Here is a 15579-nt window from a genome sequence, read left to right as displayed (position 1 = left end):
CGATATTACAATGTTTTCGGACAGAGATAACAACGATATTAACGGCCAGGAACTCATTTTACACCTAAGTACGGTAAGATAATGTGAGTAAAGAGCCTTTTTCAAGGACTCAACTATGCGCCAAAGACCTTCCGATCCGAAAGCGAGTGTCATACCACTAGACCACAGAGCCGCACTTATCTCAGAAGAACATCAATAGTATGTACTGTTGTGTTACATCGTAAAAAGGCTCAAGGAGCCATAGTTTATCCCATATGTTTTTTCTAAAAAGTAAAAATTACTGGCTCCCCTTTGGATAGAGCGCTTGTCCATTGCAAAGTACTTCCCGCCATATCTAATTATTACCGAATCACGTCTATACTGGGTATATAATCTGATTAGAAAAAAAAAATATATTCGACGATACCAGTTCCTTTGCAAGAGTTCTAACAACAGCAGATTTAAGTTAATCCCACACTGAGTACTTTAATAGTTGTCGACTCAATACTCTTCAACAGTCGTAACGTCACTTCCTTCCTAATGACGCATGGTAACTTAGTAACACTGGCTCTAAACTATCGGAACAATGGCGGACGCCCGTATGAAATCTTTCCTCGGCGAGCATAAAAGCGTACCCAGAGGAAAAAAAAAACATAAATTTGATCATGTTTTGCTTTTACACATTCTGATCACAAGGGATGTGAAAAGTTCTAGCCAGCATGAAGAATAAAAAGTAATGATTTTCTTTGTTTAGAACCAAGATGCCCGCCGTTGCCGGGCGGACTGACATCAGACTACTGCCTCCAATTGGATTTGTAAAATTGGATTTATTCTCCAATCAGCAATATGGAACCAGCTTTTTATGATACAAATACCTACTGTCACCTGTAAGATTTCACTTTAACGTGTATTTTTAATTCAGAAAAGTGAGTGGAGCAGGCACTTATGTTGGTAACAACAAGATATGAAGTGAGTAGAAAAGTGCCAGGAGACAATAGAGAATAAAAAATTTTTTCGCGGCGGTGGTGGGGTTTGAACCTGCGACCTTATTGGTACGACAACTCCGCCTGGCAGGTGAGAGCGTGGCTCTACCGTGTGAGCTATCCACGAACACAAAATATTCGTTTCAAACCCAAAGTCATTTCTAGATCCCTCTCTCACCCACTTCTTGAGATCGCCGATTCGTTCGCCACCATCGCGAAGTAATTTTGACCAGCAGTTAAGCTTAATAGCCAATATTCTCATCACAAACATATAACATAGAAACGATTGAGACATTGAGTATGCTCCGGTGTATGGGGTGAATTTTTAATTCAGAAAAGTGAGTGGAGCAGGCACTTATGTTGGTAACAACACGATATGAAGTGAGTAGAAAAGTGCCAGAAGACAATAGAGAATAAAAATTTTTTTCGCGGCGGTGGTGGGGTTTGAACCTGCGACCTTATTGGTACGACAACTCCGCCTGGCAGGTGAGAGCGTGGCTCTACCGTGTGAGCTATCCACGAACACAAAATATTCGTTTCAAACCCAAAGTCATTTCTAGATCCCTCTCTCACCCACTTCTTGAGATCGCCGATTCGTTCGCCACCATCGCGAAGTAATTTTGACCAGCAGTTAAGCTTAATAGCCAATATTCTCATCACAAACATATAACATAGAAATGATTGAGACATTGAGTATGCTCCGGTGTATGGGGTGAATTTTTAATTCAGAAAAGTGAGTGGAGCAGGCACTTATGTTGGTAACAACAAGATATGAAGTGAGTAGAAAAGTGCCAGGAGACAATAGAGAATAAAATTTTTTTTCGCGGCGATGGTGGGGTTTGAACCTGCGACCTTATTGGTACGACAACTCCGCCTGGCAGGTGAGAGCGTGGCTCTACCGTGTGAGCTATCCACGAACACAAAATATTCGTTTCAAACCCAAAGTCATTTCTAGATCCCTCTCTCACCCACTTCTTGAGATCGCCGATTCGTTCGCCACCATCGCGAAGTAATTTTGACCAGCAGTTAAGCTTAATAGCCAATATTCTCATCACAAACATATAACATAGAAACGATTGAGACATTGAGTATGCTCCGGTGTATGGGGTGAATTTTTAATTCAGAAAAGTGAGTGGAGCAGGCACTTATGTTGGTAACAACAAGATATGAAGTGAGTAGAAAAGTGCCAGGAGACAATAGAGAAAAGTGCCAGGAGACAATAGAGAGCGTGGCTCTACCTGCCAGGCGGAGTTGTCGTACCAATAAGGTCGCAGGTTTAAACCCCACCACCGCCGCGAAAAAATTTTTTATCCTCTATTGTCTCCTGGCACTTTTCTACTCACTTCATATCTTGTTGTTACCAACATAAGTGCCTGCTCCACTCACTTTTCTGAATTAAAAATTCACCCCATACACCGGAGCATACTCAATGTCTCAATCGTTTCTATGTTATATGTTTGTGATGAGAATATTGGCTATTAAGCTTAACTGCTGGTCAAAATTACTTCGCGATGGTGGCGAACGAATCGGCGATCTCAAGAAGTGGGTGAGAGAGGGATCTAGAAATGACTTTGGGTTTGAAACGAATATTTTGTGTTCGTGGATAGCTCACACGGTAGAGCCACGCTCTCACCTGCCAGGAGGAGTTGTCGTACCAATAAGGTCGCAGGTTCAAACCCCACCACCGCCGCGAAAAAATTTTTTATTCTCTATTGTCTCCTGGCATTTTTCTACTCACTTCATATCTTGACTTTAACGTGTACTGTCGTTCTTAAATATATTGGGAAAAAATAACGATACCAATTGAAATGTTAGCTTCAATTTAATTTATTAAACGAAGACAGATACTGTGGATGTTTCTGGTTTTCTCTTTATCAATAAAATAGGATGAATAGAACACTGCAGACGAATGAGATAATGTGATAGTGGCGTTGTACGGTGAATAAACAAAAACATTGACGGGACAGGAAATAGTATGCACCTTTTTAAGGAAGCACGAATTAAAATAGAACAAAAGATATCTATGAAAGGTGCGCAATCAATACGCTTCAACAGTCGTAACGTCACTTTCCCCGTAATGACGCATGGTAACTTAGTAATTGGCTCTAAACTATCGGAACAATGGCGGACGCCCTTGTGAAATATTTCTTCGACAATCATAAAAGCGTATCCAGAGGAAAAAAAACATTATAAATTGATCATGCTTTGACTTTTACACATTCTGGTAACAATACATATGAAAAGTTCTAGCCAGCATGAAGAATAAAAAGTGCCGATTTTCTTTGTTTAGAACCACGATGGCCGCCGTTGCTGGGCGACGTGACAGCAGACTATTGAATCCAATTGAGTCAAAAAAAAAAAAAGAAAAAAAAGGGAGGCGGGGAGGAACTGTGTAGAAAGTGAAATATGATAAATTGTAGACTATTGTTGGAAAATGGATACAATGGAATTGGAAATAAATACAAAATGTGAAGGATGTAGGTATTACTATTAACACAAATGGCAGTTAGCAGCCAGTAGTTTTGTTGATAAAGGGGAAACCCGAAACGGCCACAGTATTATCTGTCTTCGTCTAATAAATTGAAGCTAACAATTCAATACGTATCGTTATTTTTTTTCCTGCGAGCTTCAAACAGTAACATTTTCATTAAATAATATTCATGACTGCAAAGGGCTAGACAGTCACATGAGTCGTATGGGTAGAATCGCCGTGTATACTTATTTGAAGGTCTGACAACCCACAGTGTTATAGGCTCGTTATTGTAATGGGAACACTCTCAAACAGCTATCTGCGGCTATGTGGTCTAGTGATATGGCACTCGCTTTCGGATCGGAAGGTCCTGGGTTCGAACCTCGCGCTCGGTGCATAGTTGAGTCCTTGTAAAAGGCTCTTTACTAACATTCTCTCACCGTACTCAGGTGTAAAATGAGTACCTGGCCGTGAGCAGCGTTGTCTTTGTCCGAAAAATTGTAATATCGCCTAACAGGCGTCATGTCCTGTCCTACATGTTAAATGTTGCTGTTAACCAGGGACCCCTTTGAGCACATTTAGTGGATATTGCGCTATATAAAGCTCAATTAAAAAAAATAACTTTTACAATCGCCGTGTATACTTATTTGTAGGTCTGACAAGCCACAGTGTTATAGACTCGTTATAGGGAATGAGATTAGCGGAAGAGTAGCGTCCCTTGATTGGACGTCAATTTGGTTTGGAAGTGTCTCAAGCCGCTTTCACCGGAAGCGAGGACGAGAGACGCATGCGCACAACCAACATGACGTTCTCTCTCTAATAACTTTTCCGCCGGTGACGTCACAGACTATGGGTGACGTCCAATCAAGGGACGCTACTTTTCCGCTAATCTCATTCCCTATTGTAATGGAATTACTCTCAAACAAACGCAAACTAAAAAAAATACATAATTGAAAATAAAATTCCCTTTATTTATCCCATCATACGGGAAATTTGTCTCTATGGTCTATTCCAAGGGAAGACTAAAACTAAAATAACCCAGACGTCAGCCGCAATGCAGCGCCGCAAATTGAGCTAGGGTGAGGGAGGGAGGTGACTTGCTAAAGGCCACACAACAGCGCAGCGGGTAATCGAACTCGGTAGGTACCTTTCGGGTATGAAGCAAAGACGTACCGCTGAGCCACGCTGCCCCAACTGGATCTAGTATAGATAATTCTTAGTTGACGTCACTCGGGTCTTTGTTATATTTTTTTGCCATCCGCGTTTATGAGTAATGCTCACTAAACTGTTTTAACCTGACTATAAACGTTCATGGATACACACACTTTTGTGTGTTGGTCCGTTATACTTCCGGATGGCAATGTTATGAGCTTCTTAGCCAAGCGCATACTATCTATAAGAATATCTAACTGAGTAAGGGGAATTAGGCTAAAACAGCGCAAATTCGGGTTGAAAGCATGGACATGTGCATACAGGTTACCAAGACCCATTAAAAACCCGTCTGTTATAGAAGCACTCTGGCAATTGGCAATCAATCATAACGTTTCGGTTAATAAGGCCTTAACTTTTCCCTATTACAGCTACTCGTATATTAAACAAGGGAAATAATTACGTAAATACATATTTTTTGACTATAAGGTTTGAAATTGGATTCAATAGTCTGATGTCACGTCGTCCAGCAACGGCGGCCACCGTGGTTCTAAACAAAGAAAATCGGTACTTTTTATTCTTCATGCTGGCTAGAACTTTTCATATGTCTTGTGATCAGAATGTGTAAAAGTCAAAACATTATCAGATTTATAATGTTTTTTTTCCCCTCTGGATACGCTTTTATGCTCGTCGGAGAAATATTTCATAAGGGCGTCTGCCATTGTTCCGATAGTTTAGAGCCAGTTACTAAGTTACCATGCGTTATTACGAGGGAAATGACGTTACGACTGTTGAAGCGTATTTCGAACAAGTTTCATATGTCAATGCGTGATGACCCTGGAAGCGCATATCAGCAGCAAAGAGTTTTAATGTCAAACACAGAAGTTGAAGAATCATATTAATGTATATACCCCTTCAATCGACCTGCACTTATTTGCAGGTCTGGTAACCCATTTCCTTATGGGCCCATTGTTGTTATGGATATCTTTTAAAAAATGACGTAAAATATTGTCCATGACAACAATATTAAACTAGGTCCATAAGTGGGTTTGTTCGGATGTCAGACTTGTATAAAGTGACCCCTCGTCTCAAAACGGTATTAAGTCGGGATGATTAAGATGCTGAACATGGAATTTGTAGCCAGAAATATGATACTTAAGTTGGCTTTATATGCTTTATAGAGGAAGATGAATAATATATTTTACTGTGTTAAATACCAACGTTTCATATTTTTGACCAGTTTAACTATACTTTGACTTTTTAGCAACTGGTCCATCCCGACATAATACCGTTTCGAGACGAGGTGTCATATATGTACACGTCGCCTTCAATCAATGATATTATCACCCATGTTTTTCGTATGATAATGTATTATTAATAAAATATCTATTGGTTCTCTAACTTAACAATTTGACACTAACCCTCTCCTTACCACCCGTAGGAAAATCGTCACATTCGTTACGATTCAGCCAACATTTTTCTCATTCTGTTTTCTTTTGTACATCATAATATTTGAACAAAAATGTTTGTTATAGTTAAAGTATATTAACACTGTGTTGAAGAGCTCGTTTAGCAGAAAAAAAATATGTAGTCTATAGCAAGAACTAACAGATTTTGTGTTTGAGTGAAATAAATCTATTTTTGTATAGGTTGGGTGTGAAGTTTTGGGGACAATCCGGAAAATGGCCGGTGAGGAGAGAGTTAAGAATTACAATTATCATCGTGCTCCGGATATCAATGTGACACAATTCGGGAGCAGGCACTGGTGTAAGATCACTCACTCACTCAATCCCATGACCGGATGGTCGTCGGGGTGGACTTGCGTGAAGCAGAAGTTACAGTCTTCCTCGATGCCTGCCTGTTGCTAGCCCTATGTAGCAGCTCCGGAACCGACATCTCTGTCCATTCTTTTATATTGTCCAGCCACATCTTTCTTTGGTGTAGATATAGATCTGAAAAAGTGTGAATGAAACAGTGCTAGACAAAAAAAATACAAGGAAAAAAATATTTTCTCAAAACATCAGCCGGCCTCGACTGGAGATTTGAACCTCAGACTTCATGATAACCGGGGTAATCGGGAAGTCTGAGGTAGGTTCGAACCCCTGTCATGTCAAGAAGGCATGCTGCTTTTAATTTATGGGATATCTTTTTTTTCTTGTATTTTCCTATCTTGATTTGTCTGGCATTGTTTCAGTCACACTTTTTCAAATCATAAAGATTTCATTACACGTCAAAATTTATTTTTTGAATAAAATCGGATATGTGTGTAAGAGGAAAAATCATTAAACTGCTACTAACAAGAGATGAAGTGAGTAGGAAAGTGCCAGAAGACAATAGAGAATAAAAAATTTCGCGGCGGTGATGGTGGTTTTAAGTAGTCTCTGAACTGCTGCTGCTACGTTTTAAAAAACAAACAAACAAACGAAATAATCGGCTCACCTCGTTTGTTTGTTTGTTTGTTTTTTAATTTTATACTTTTTTTCTCTTCATTATGCTGTAGTATAATCGGGGTATCCTCAAAACCAAGAATTAGGGAGCTGGCACTGGTGTGGCTATGTGGTCTTGTGGTATGACAATCGCTTTCGGATCGGAAGCTCCTGGGTTCGAGCCTCGCTCGCTCGGCGCATAGTTGAGACCTTGCAAAAGACCCTTTACTCACATTCTCTCACCGTACTCAGGTGAAAAATGAGTGCCTGACTGAACGTTAACAGCGTTGTCTCTGTCCGAAAAATATTGTAATATCGCCTAACAGGCGTCATGTCCGTTCTACCTGTTGCTGTTAATCAGTTTAGTGGATATTGCGCTATATAAAATCTAAAGTTTTTTTCAGCTTTGTTGTGTTGGACTTTATTATAATTTTTGGTAATTGTTTATTTGTTTCTAGAGATTTAACTGCCCAACCAACTCATAATATGGCTATTTATGCGCCAGGGGAACCTTCTTAGTTGAACTTAATAAATATCGCGTGAACTCAAAATCTGCATACCTACTCCTCTCCGTTCCCTAATCTTCTGAAAGCACTCACATTCATAACCTCAAAATTATGATCATCATCGTTATCATCATCATCATCATCATCATTTTTATCGTCAAAGCAACTCCTACTTAATAATATCAATGACCAAGCCAGCTGAATTTGCATAAAAGCGCACAAGACTGTAATTCGTGAAGCAAGCATCGGAGACAAGTCGACGGTCATTGGTCATTCCATTCCGTGACCTGTCCACTTATCCATCTCCTTCTTGAATGACCCCCTCCCCATCCCAAACTCCTCGACCCCTACCCCCCACAACCCCTCCTCCCCCCCCCTCCCCCACCCTTTGACACAACTCCTAGTCATTCAGACCCGGTTGGATGGATAGCCCGATAAGTTCCCCCATCTCTTTAATCGAGTTCAACTCGGTCCATCCATTTCCCCAAAGAAATCAAAAATGGCGGACAGGGAGTGTTTTCGGAGTTTCAGAGATCACTTTCCTACCTACCTACAACACCAAGTTGAAAGTTTTAGATAAATTGTGACCCACAGCCGCAATTCGGTATATTATGTAATGTATTTTTGTCTGAGGTGACATTAAAAAGTACATTTAAATGCCTGATAAATTCTTCTTTGTCCTAATAATGTTATGAATAGATCTGTATGTATATAAATAGTAGTATCTAAGTATAATACGTATATTATTACCCTTTTGTTAATGTTCGCCTAGAGCTGCGGCAAGGCGGGATTGGCGCTATATAAATATATTATTATTATTATTATTATTATTATTATTATTATTATTATTATTATTATTATTATTATTATTATTATTATTATTATTATTTTAATTATCATTATCATTATCATTATATTTCATTATTATTATTATTATTATTATTATTATATATTATTATTATTATTATTATTATTATTATTATTATTATTATTTATTATTATTTTATATATTATTATTATATATTATTATTATTATTATTATTATTATTATTATTATTATTATTATTATCATTATTCATTTTTTAAACCATTATTATCATCATTTTTATTCTTATGTCGAGGTGAACATGACACTGAAAATTAACTCTATGGTCTTGTTTATGAAGAAATAATGCGCTCCATTGAGACAAATAGATAGATGTCATCTCTCAAACTAGACGCAATGTTATTAAAACCTGTATTGGATGATTATATATCCCATGAAAGAACCCCAACAAAACCGAGCTTTTATATAGAGTAATATCCACTAAACGTGCTCAAGGCACTTTATAAAGGGGTCATGATAAACAGCAACACGTAACATATAGAACGAGACATGACGCCTGTTAGACGATATTACAATTTTTTTCCGACAAAGAGAACGCCGTTCACGGCCAGGTACTCATTTTACACATGCATACGGTGAGAAAATGTGAATTAAGAGCTTTTTCCAAGAATTCAACTATGTGCCGAGCGAGGCTCGAACCCGGGACCTTCCAACCCGAAGGCGAGTGTCATTCCACAAGACCACAAAGCCGCACAAAAGAAGACAAAACTGTAGTCACAGCCGAAGAGCGTTTTCTTCTGTGATAATCTTTTTACCAAATTTAATTTTTTAAAAAAATATTCACTTCCTTCATCCCATAAGGGAAATTTTTCTTTAGGGTCTATTCCAAAGGAAGACTGGAATAACCCAAGCGTCAGTCGCAGTGCAGCGCCGTAAAACTGAGCTAAGGCGAGGTGACTTAGGTCATGCAACGCAGCGGGTATTCGAACCTGGTACCTTTCGGGTACGAAGCAAAGAACATACCGCTGTGCCATCTTGGTTTAGATCGATGTCCCATCTCGATTCATTAGCTCATCTTCAATAGGATTCAATAGTCTGATGTTACATCCGCCCAGCAACCAGCAGCTTGGTTCTAAACAAAGAAATTCGGTACTTTTTATTCTTCATGCTGGCTAAAACATTTTCACTTGTCATGTGATCAGAATGTATAAAAGTCAAAACATGATCACATTTAATAATGTTTTTCTTCTCTGGATACACTTTTATGCTCGTCGGAGAAGTATTTCATAAGGGCGATGATAGAGATAATGGCGTCCGCTATTGTTCTGATAGTTTAGAACCAGTTACTAAGCGTCAGTACGAGGGATGTGACGTCACGACTGTTGAACCCTATTAGACTGCCATCTGAAGCAGCGGGATCTGACAGCCCTTATCCTATTAATCGTTTGAAATAAAGAAGAAGAAGAAGAAGAAGAAGAAGAAGAAGAAGAAGAAGAAGAAGAAGAAGAAGAAGAAGAAGAAGAAGAAGAAGAAGAAGAAGAAGAAGAAAGAAGAAAAAAGAAAGAAGAAGAAGAAAAGAAGAAAGAAGAAGAAGAAGAAGAAGAAGAAGAAGAGAAGAAGAAGAAGAAGAAGAAGAAGAAGAAGATGAAGAAGAAGAAGAAGAAGAAGAAGAAGAAGAAGAAGAAGAAGAAGAAGAAGAAGAAGAAGAAGAAGGGAAATCGACCACACAAGAGGTTACCCCTAATCATGTTCTTTTCTGTCTCCTCGTCATTATGAACAAAAACGAATGACAAAAAAAAATAAATAAAAAAAGAATAATAATAAAAAAATAATAATAAAAAATCACTATCTTTCTACAGCTTTTCACGTGAAAGAAACGGGGAACATGAGTATAGGAAGAACATAAGAAGACATCCAAGCTCCCTGTATCCGGGAGGCAATTGTTCAAAGCATGGAGTGTCATCGGGAATCGATACTCTAATGTCTTTCTACAGCCCTTTCAAATCTTTATAGTTTGTCCCAAGTATCGATTCCTTTTTTTTATTTGGTGTTGTATTGAATCCAAATCAAGTAGAGGAATCGCGTGCCGGTTTCAGAAAAAATGATTGCCGTGTCTGTCTTGAGGAGGTTTACAAAGAAATCTGAGAATTTTGACTGCTATTAAATCTTTTTTTTTTTAAAGTTTCGTATTTTTAAAAACAAAAAATCATGAATCGCGTCGTGGTATCGATATTTGGTATATAGAATGAGATGGAATTTGGAATTTTTAAGAAAGTTAGGGGTGAATATTTCTTTCGATGAATTTGTAGTGCTTGCTATGATGTGATGCGTTCCCATACTCTCTCTTTCTCTCTCTCTCTCTCTCTCTCTCTCTCTCTCTCTCTCTCTCTGTGTCAACCGGGAATCCGACTTCATGACGCTTCTGATACTAGTTTCTGTTTTTTAAATCATTGCTTTATTTTATATCATTAGAGATACTAGCATAAGAACAAATAATAACAAGTGAATTTCATAAAAGTCACTTTATACGGTATAAATAGAAAAATATACTTATTTTACCATTGTCCCCAATATTGATGTCTTTTTGGGTTGTATTAAATGTGACCCCTCTTCTCAAAACGGTATCATGTCGGGATGGACCAGTTGCTAAAAAGTCAAATTATAGTTAAACTGGTCAAAAATATGAAACGTTGGTATTTAACACAGTAAAATATATTATTTCTCCTCCTCTCTAAAGCATATAAACCCAACTTAAGCATGATATTTCTGCCTACAAATTCCATTTTCAGCATCTTAATCATCCCGACTTAATACCGTTTTGAGACGAGTGGTCACAAATTTAATTTATGAAAAGACTAAACTTCTTGTTTATTTCATTAGAATGACGTGTACTTATATACAGGTCTGATAGCCCAGACTTTTGTTATGGGCTGAGTATTGCAATGGGATATTTTGTACTCTCGAGTCACTGTAATAAATATTGTCCATTACATGATAAATCAACGGTGTGTCTTTTTTTACGAAACCCGCCGAAACTCACCGAAAATCACCGAAACCCGCCGAAACCCGACAATATCCGGGTTATGGCAAAGTTATGGGAAGTAGACAACTGTGGGGAGTGAACCTGGGACTCAGGTAAGTGTACACCATTGGGGAGTGAACCTGGGACTGGGTTTCGGCGGGTTTCGTTAAAAAAACTGACACACCCATAAATCAAGCCTATTATTGTATTCGATTATCAGCCCTGATAATATATGGACGTCAATTGAAGCTAATGCCAGGCACGTTTTAAGGGGCTTGACTAGAAAATCTGACGAATGTGACTGGCATAAAAAAACCCCCAGAAAAACAAAAACAACCCAAATCTCCAACCTAGGACGTCTGTCTTGGTACGTGATTGATCTGGGGGGGGGGTAGATTGAATATCAAGTATCGATATAGATTTTAAATATCCGATCCGCATCACCGATCCGTCACGATAAAAGTAGTATAATTTAATTAATTGAGCTTTTATATAGCGCAATATCCACTTAACGTGCTCAAAGCGCTTTACAAGGGGTCCCTGGTCAACAGCAACATTTAACATGTAGGACGAGACATGACGCCTGTTAGGCGATTTACAATTTTTCGGACAAAGACAACGCTGTTAACGGCCAGGTACTCATTTTACACCTGAGTACGGTGAGAGAATGTGAGTGAAGAGTCTTTTCCAAGGACTCAACTATGCGTCGAGCGAGGCTCGAACCCAGGACCTTCCGATCCGAAAGCGAGTGTCATACCACTAGACCACATAGCCGCACACATTATAGTATAATATAGTCCTTCAGAGCGTAGCCATCGTTAACATATTGCCTGACACAAGAACACTATAGATAGAACGAAGATGACGTCAAACAGGCCTTTGTTATTGTTTTTTGCCATCCGTGTTTGTGAGTTGTTCTCTCTAAACTATATTAACCAGACTATAAAAGTTCATGGTTACACATAGTTTTGTGTGTTGGTCCGTTATACTTCCGGATGGCAATGTTGTGAACTCCTTGGCCAAGCGCATTCTATCTATAGGACTGGCAGTTTGACGTCATTTTTTAGGTTTGTGTAGCGTCTAGTGAGTTGTCGTTAGTAGAGCTCAAGGAAACAAGTTATTTCATTGGTTGAACTATTGAATACAACTCACGATTTGTTTTCTTTTGTGAACTGGCATTTTGACGTCATTTTTTGGTCAGTGTCGGGCAATAGATAGTATGCGCTTGGCTAAGAAGCTCATAACATTGCCATCCGGAAGTATAATGGACCAACACACAAAACTGTGTGTGACCATGAACTTTCATAGTGTGGTTGATACAGTCTAGTGAGAATCACTCACAAACGCGGATGGCAAAATACAATAACAAAGGCTTGAGTGACGTCATCTTCGTTCTATCTATAACTTTACGATGGCTCCGTTCAGAGCAATGACAGACCTGTCTACCTGAAATTGAGAAAAAGGTAAAGACACAGTGATCAGGTGGAAACCCGAAACGTCCATTTTATCTGTTTTCGAATATTAAATTGAAGCTTATATTCAATTTCACTTTGTTATGTATCTACATTACACAAGACACAGTGGGAATTTATAACTACCTTTAAAATTACCAATTTGTCCTCATTGGGTCAAAACCAAGCTTTGAACCCCTCTAACTATAGATAGTATGCATTTGGCTAAGAAGTTCACAACATTGCCATCCGGAAATATAACTGGGCAACAACAAAACTGTGTGTAATCATGATCGTTAATATTCTGGTTAATACAGTTTAGTGAGAATTACTCATAAACGCGGATGGCAAAAAACAATAACAAAGACCAGAGTGACGTCATCTTCATACTATCTATATACTAACCCTGGCGTCACACCTTTGTTTTCAAGATGCTTTATTGAATAATATATTCATATTTTGGTTAGGTTTGTGCGGCTATGTGGTCTAGTGGTATGACACTCGCTTTGGGATCGGAAGGTCCTGAGTTCGAGCCTCGCTATGTGCATAGGTGAGTCCTTGGAAAAGGCTCTTTACTCACATTCTATCACCGTACTCAGGTGTAAAATGATAACCTAACCGTTAACACCGTTGTCTGTCAGAAAAAAAAGTAAGATCACCTAACAGGTGTCATTTTTCGTTCTACGTGTTGCTGTTGGTCAGGGAGCCCCTTGTAAAGCGCTTTAAGCACGTAAAGTGGATATTGCGCTATATAAATGCTCTAGTTTTTTTTTGGGTTATTTTTGTTTTAGAAGCGCAGCATTCCCAAACGTCATGCCGTGGTCAATAAACATGGTGAAAAACAACACAACTTAAAAAAAATATTTTCTTAAAGGTTAAAAAATAAATAAATCTCACCCTCCCCAATAAAGCTATCAATTTTAACTATATCTACCTAGCTAGTACCTTTTGGAACTAATTGAAAGATATTCAAAACCCCGCCCCTTACGTTTGGCCAGTGATTCCACCAAACGAGTTGTCCCCCGAAATACGGAAATATGCTGGAATGAGATCCTTTTCTCATTTCGGACCCTCTGTTTGGAACGCCTTACCGCAGAGCATTCGTGAAAAAAGAATCTTTGTCTATTTTTAAACGTTCGCTTAAAACATGTGTTTCGTCTTTAGCAGAAAGAATCTGTCTATTTTAAACTATCTAATATTATCTATCTTTTCTCTATCTATCTATCTATCAACTATCTAATTATCTATCTATCTATCTATCTACATCTATCTATCTATCTATCTATCTATCTATCTATCTATCTATCTATCTATCTATCTATCTATCTATCTATCTATCTATCTATCTATCTATCTATCTATCATCTATACTATCTATCTATCTATCTATCTATCTATCTATCTATCTATCTATCTATCTATCTATCTATCTTCTATCTATCTATCTATCTATCTATCTATCTATCTATATCTATCTATCTATCTATCTATCTATCTATCTATCTATCTATCTATCTATCTATCTAATCTATCTATCTATCTATCTATCTATCTATCTATCTATCTATCTATCTATCTATCTATCTATCTATCTATCTATCTAATCTATCTATATCTATCTATCTATCTATCTATCTATCTAATCTATCTATCTATCTATCTATCTATCTATCTATCTATCTATCTATCTATCTATCTATCTATCTATCTATCTATCTATCTATCATATCTATCTATCTATCTATCTATCTATCTATCTATCTATCTATCTTTTATCTATCTATCTATTCTAATATCTATCTACATATCTATAAATTATAAAAACAAAAACCATGAAATAATAGTGCTCAATAGTATAAAAGGAGCTATTTATAAACATTTGAAATATAATTAAGATAGTTTGACTTCTACAACGTTGTTATCGAGCGTTGCTCTCATCAGGAAGTGGAAGTGAAAGTAGATTGTTGTGTTTTCGTATTTTCCTAGATTCGAGTTTATGGAGGTTCGTAATTACATAAAAGGTGTTTGTTTCTATGTCTGCATGAGGATGTTAGTTCGTTTCTTATGTTGACTGTTGCTATGTTCGGTTTAGTGATGATGAAGAATTTTTCTTCCAAGCAGAGGTTGCAAATCTTAGAAGAGGGGGCGTACGGCTGTGCTCTGGAGATGATTTTCCATGTGATGCTGTGTTGTATGTTTTTTTCTTTGAGGTTCCAAATGTGTTCGCTTAGTGTAGTAGAATGTCGTTTGTGTATGTTTCTGAAGGAAGATGTATGCAGGTTGTATCTGATTTTGAATGGACACTCGGCGAGGCCAATGTATGTTTCTTGTTTTGGTGTGTCTGGTCGTGTTACTGTGGCTTGATAAATTACGTTTTGAGTCAGGCAATTGCCGTTTAGTGGGCATGTTGCCTGGGTCCTACAGTTGCATTATTTCTCTAGGTTGTTGCTGGGTTGATCTGGCTGTGATAGTTTTCGGTTATTGTTGGAGGAAATAATGTTTTGTATGTTTGGCATGCATGTGTATCCTATTTTGATTGTATTTTTGTTCATGATTGGGTGTAGAACGTATCCGGGAGGGAAGCATTTTTGTAGTAGATTGAAGAATTTGTTACCGATAGAAGTTGTCACATTCTTGCTGTAGGGTGGGTTGAACCATGTTATGTGTCGTTTTCTTTGTCGTTTTTTTGTCGGGGTGGTAATGGTCTCTTCCTCATATTTTAGTTTGTAGTTATATCCACTTTTTTGTAGTGCGTTTGTGTACGGTG

The sequence above is a fragment of the Berghia stephanieae genome, chromosome 10 (genome assembly GCF_034508935.2).
Source record: "Berghia stephanieae isolate SIO BIC M18660-M18661 chromosome 10, UCSD_Bste_1.3, whole genome shotgun sequence".
NCBI classification, from domain to species: domain Eukaryota; kingdom Metazoa; phylum Mollusca; class Gastropoda; order Nudibranchia; family Aeolidiidae; genus Berghia; species Berghia stephanieae.
Note: the sequence above shows the minus strand (reverse complement) of the source record.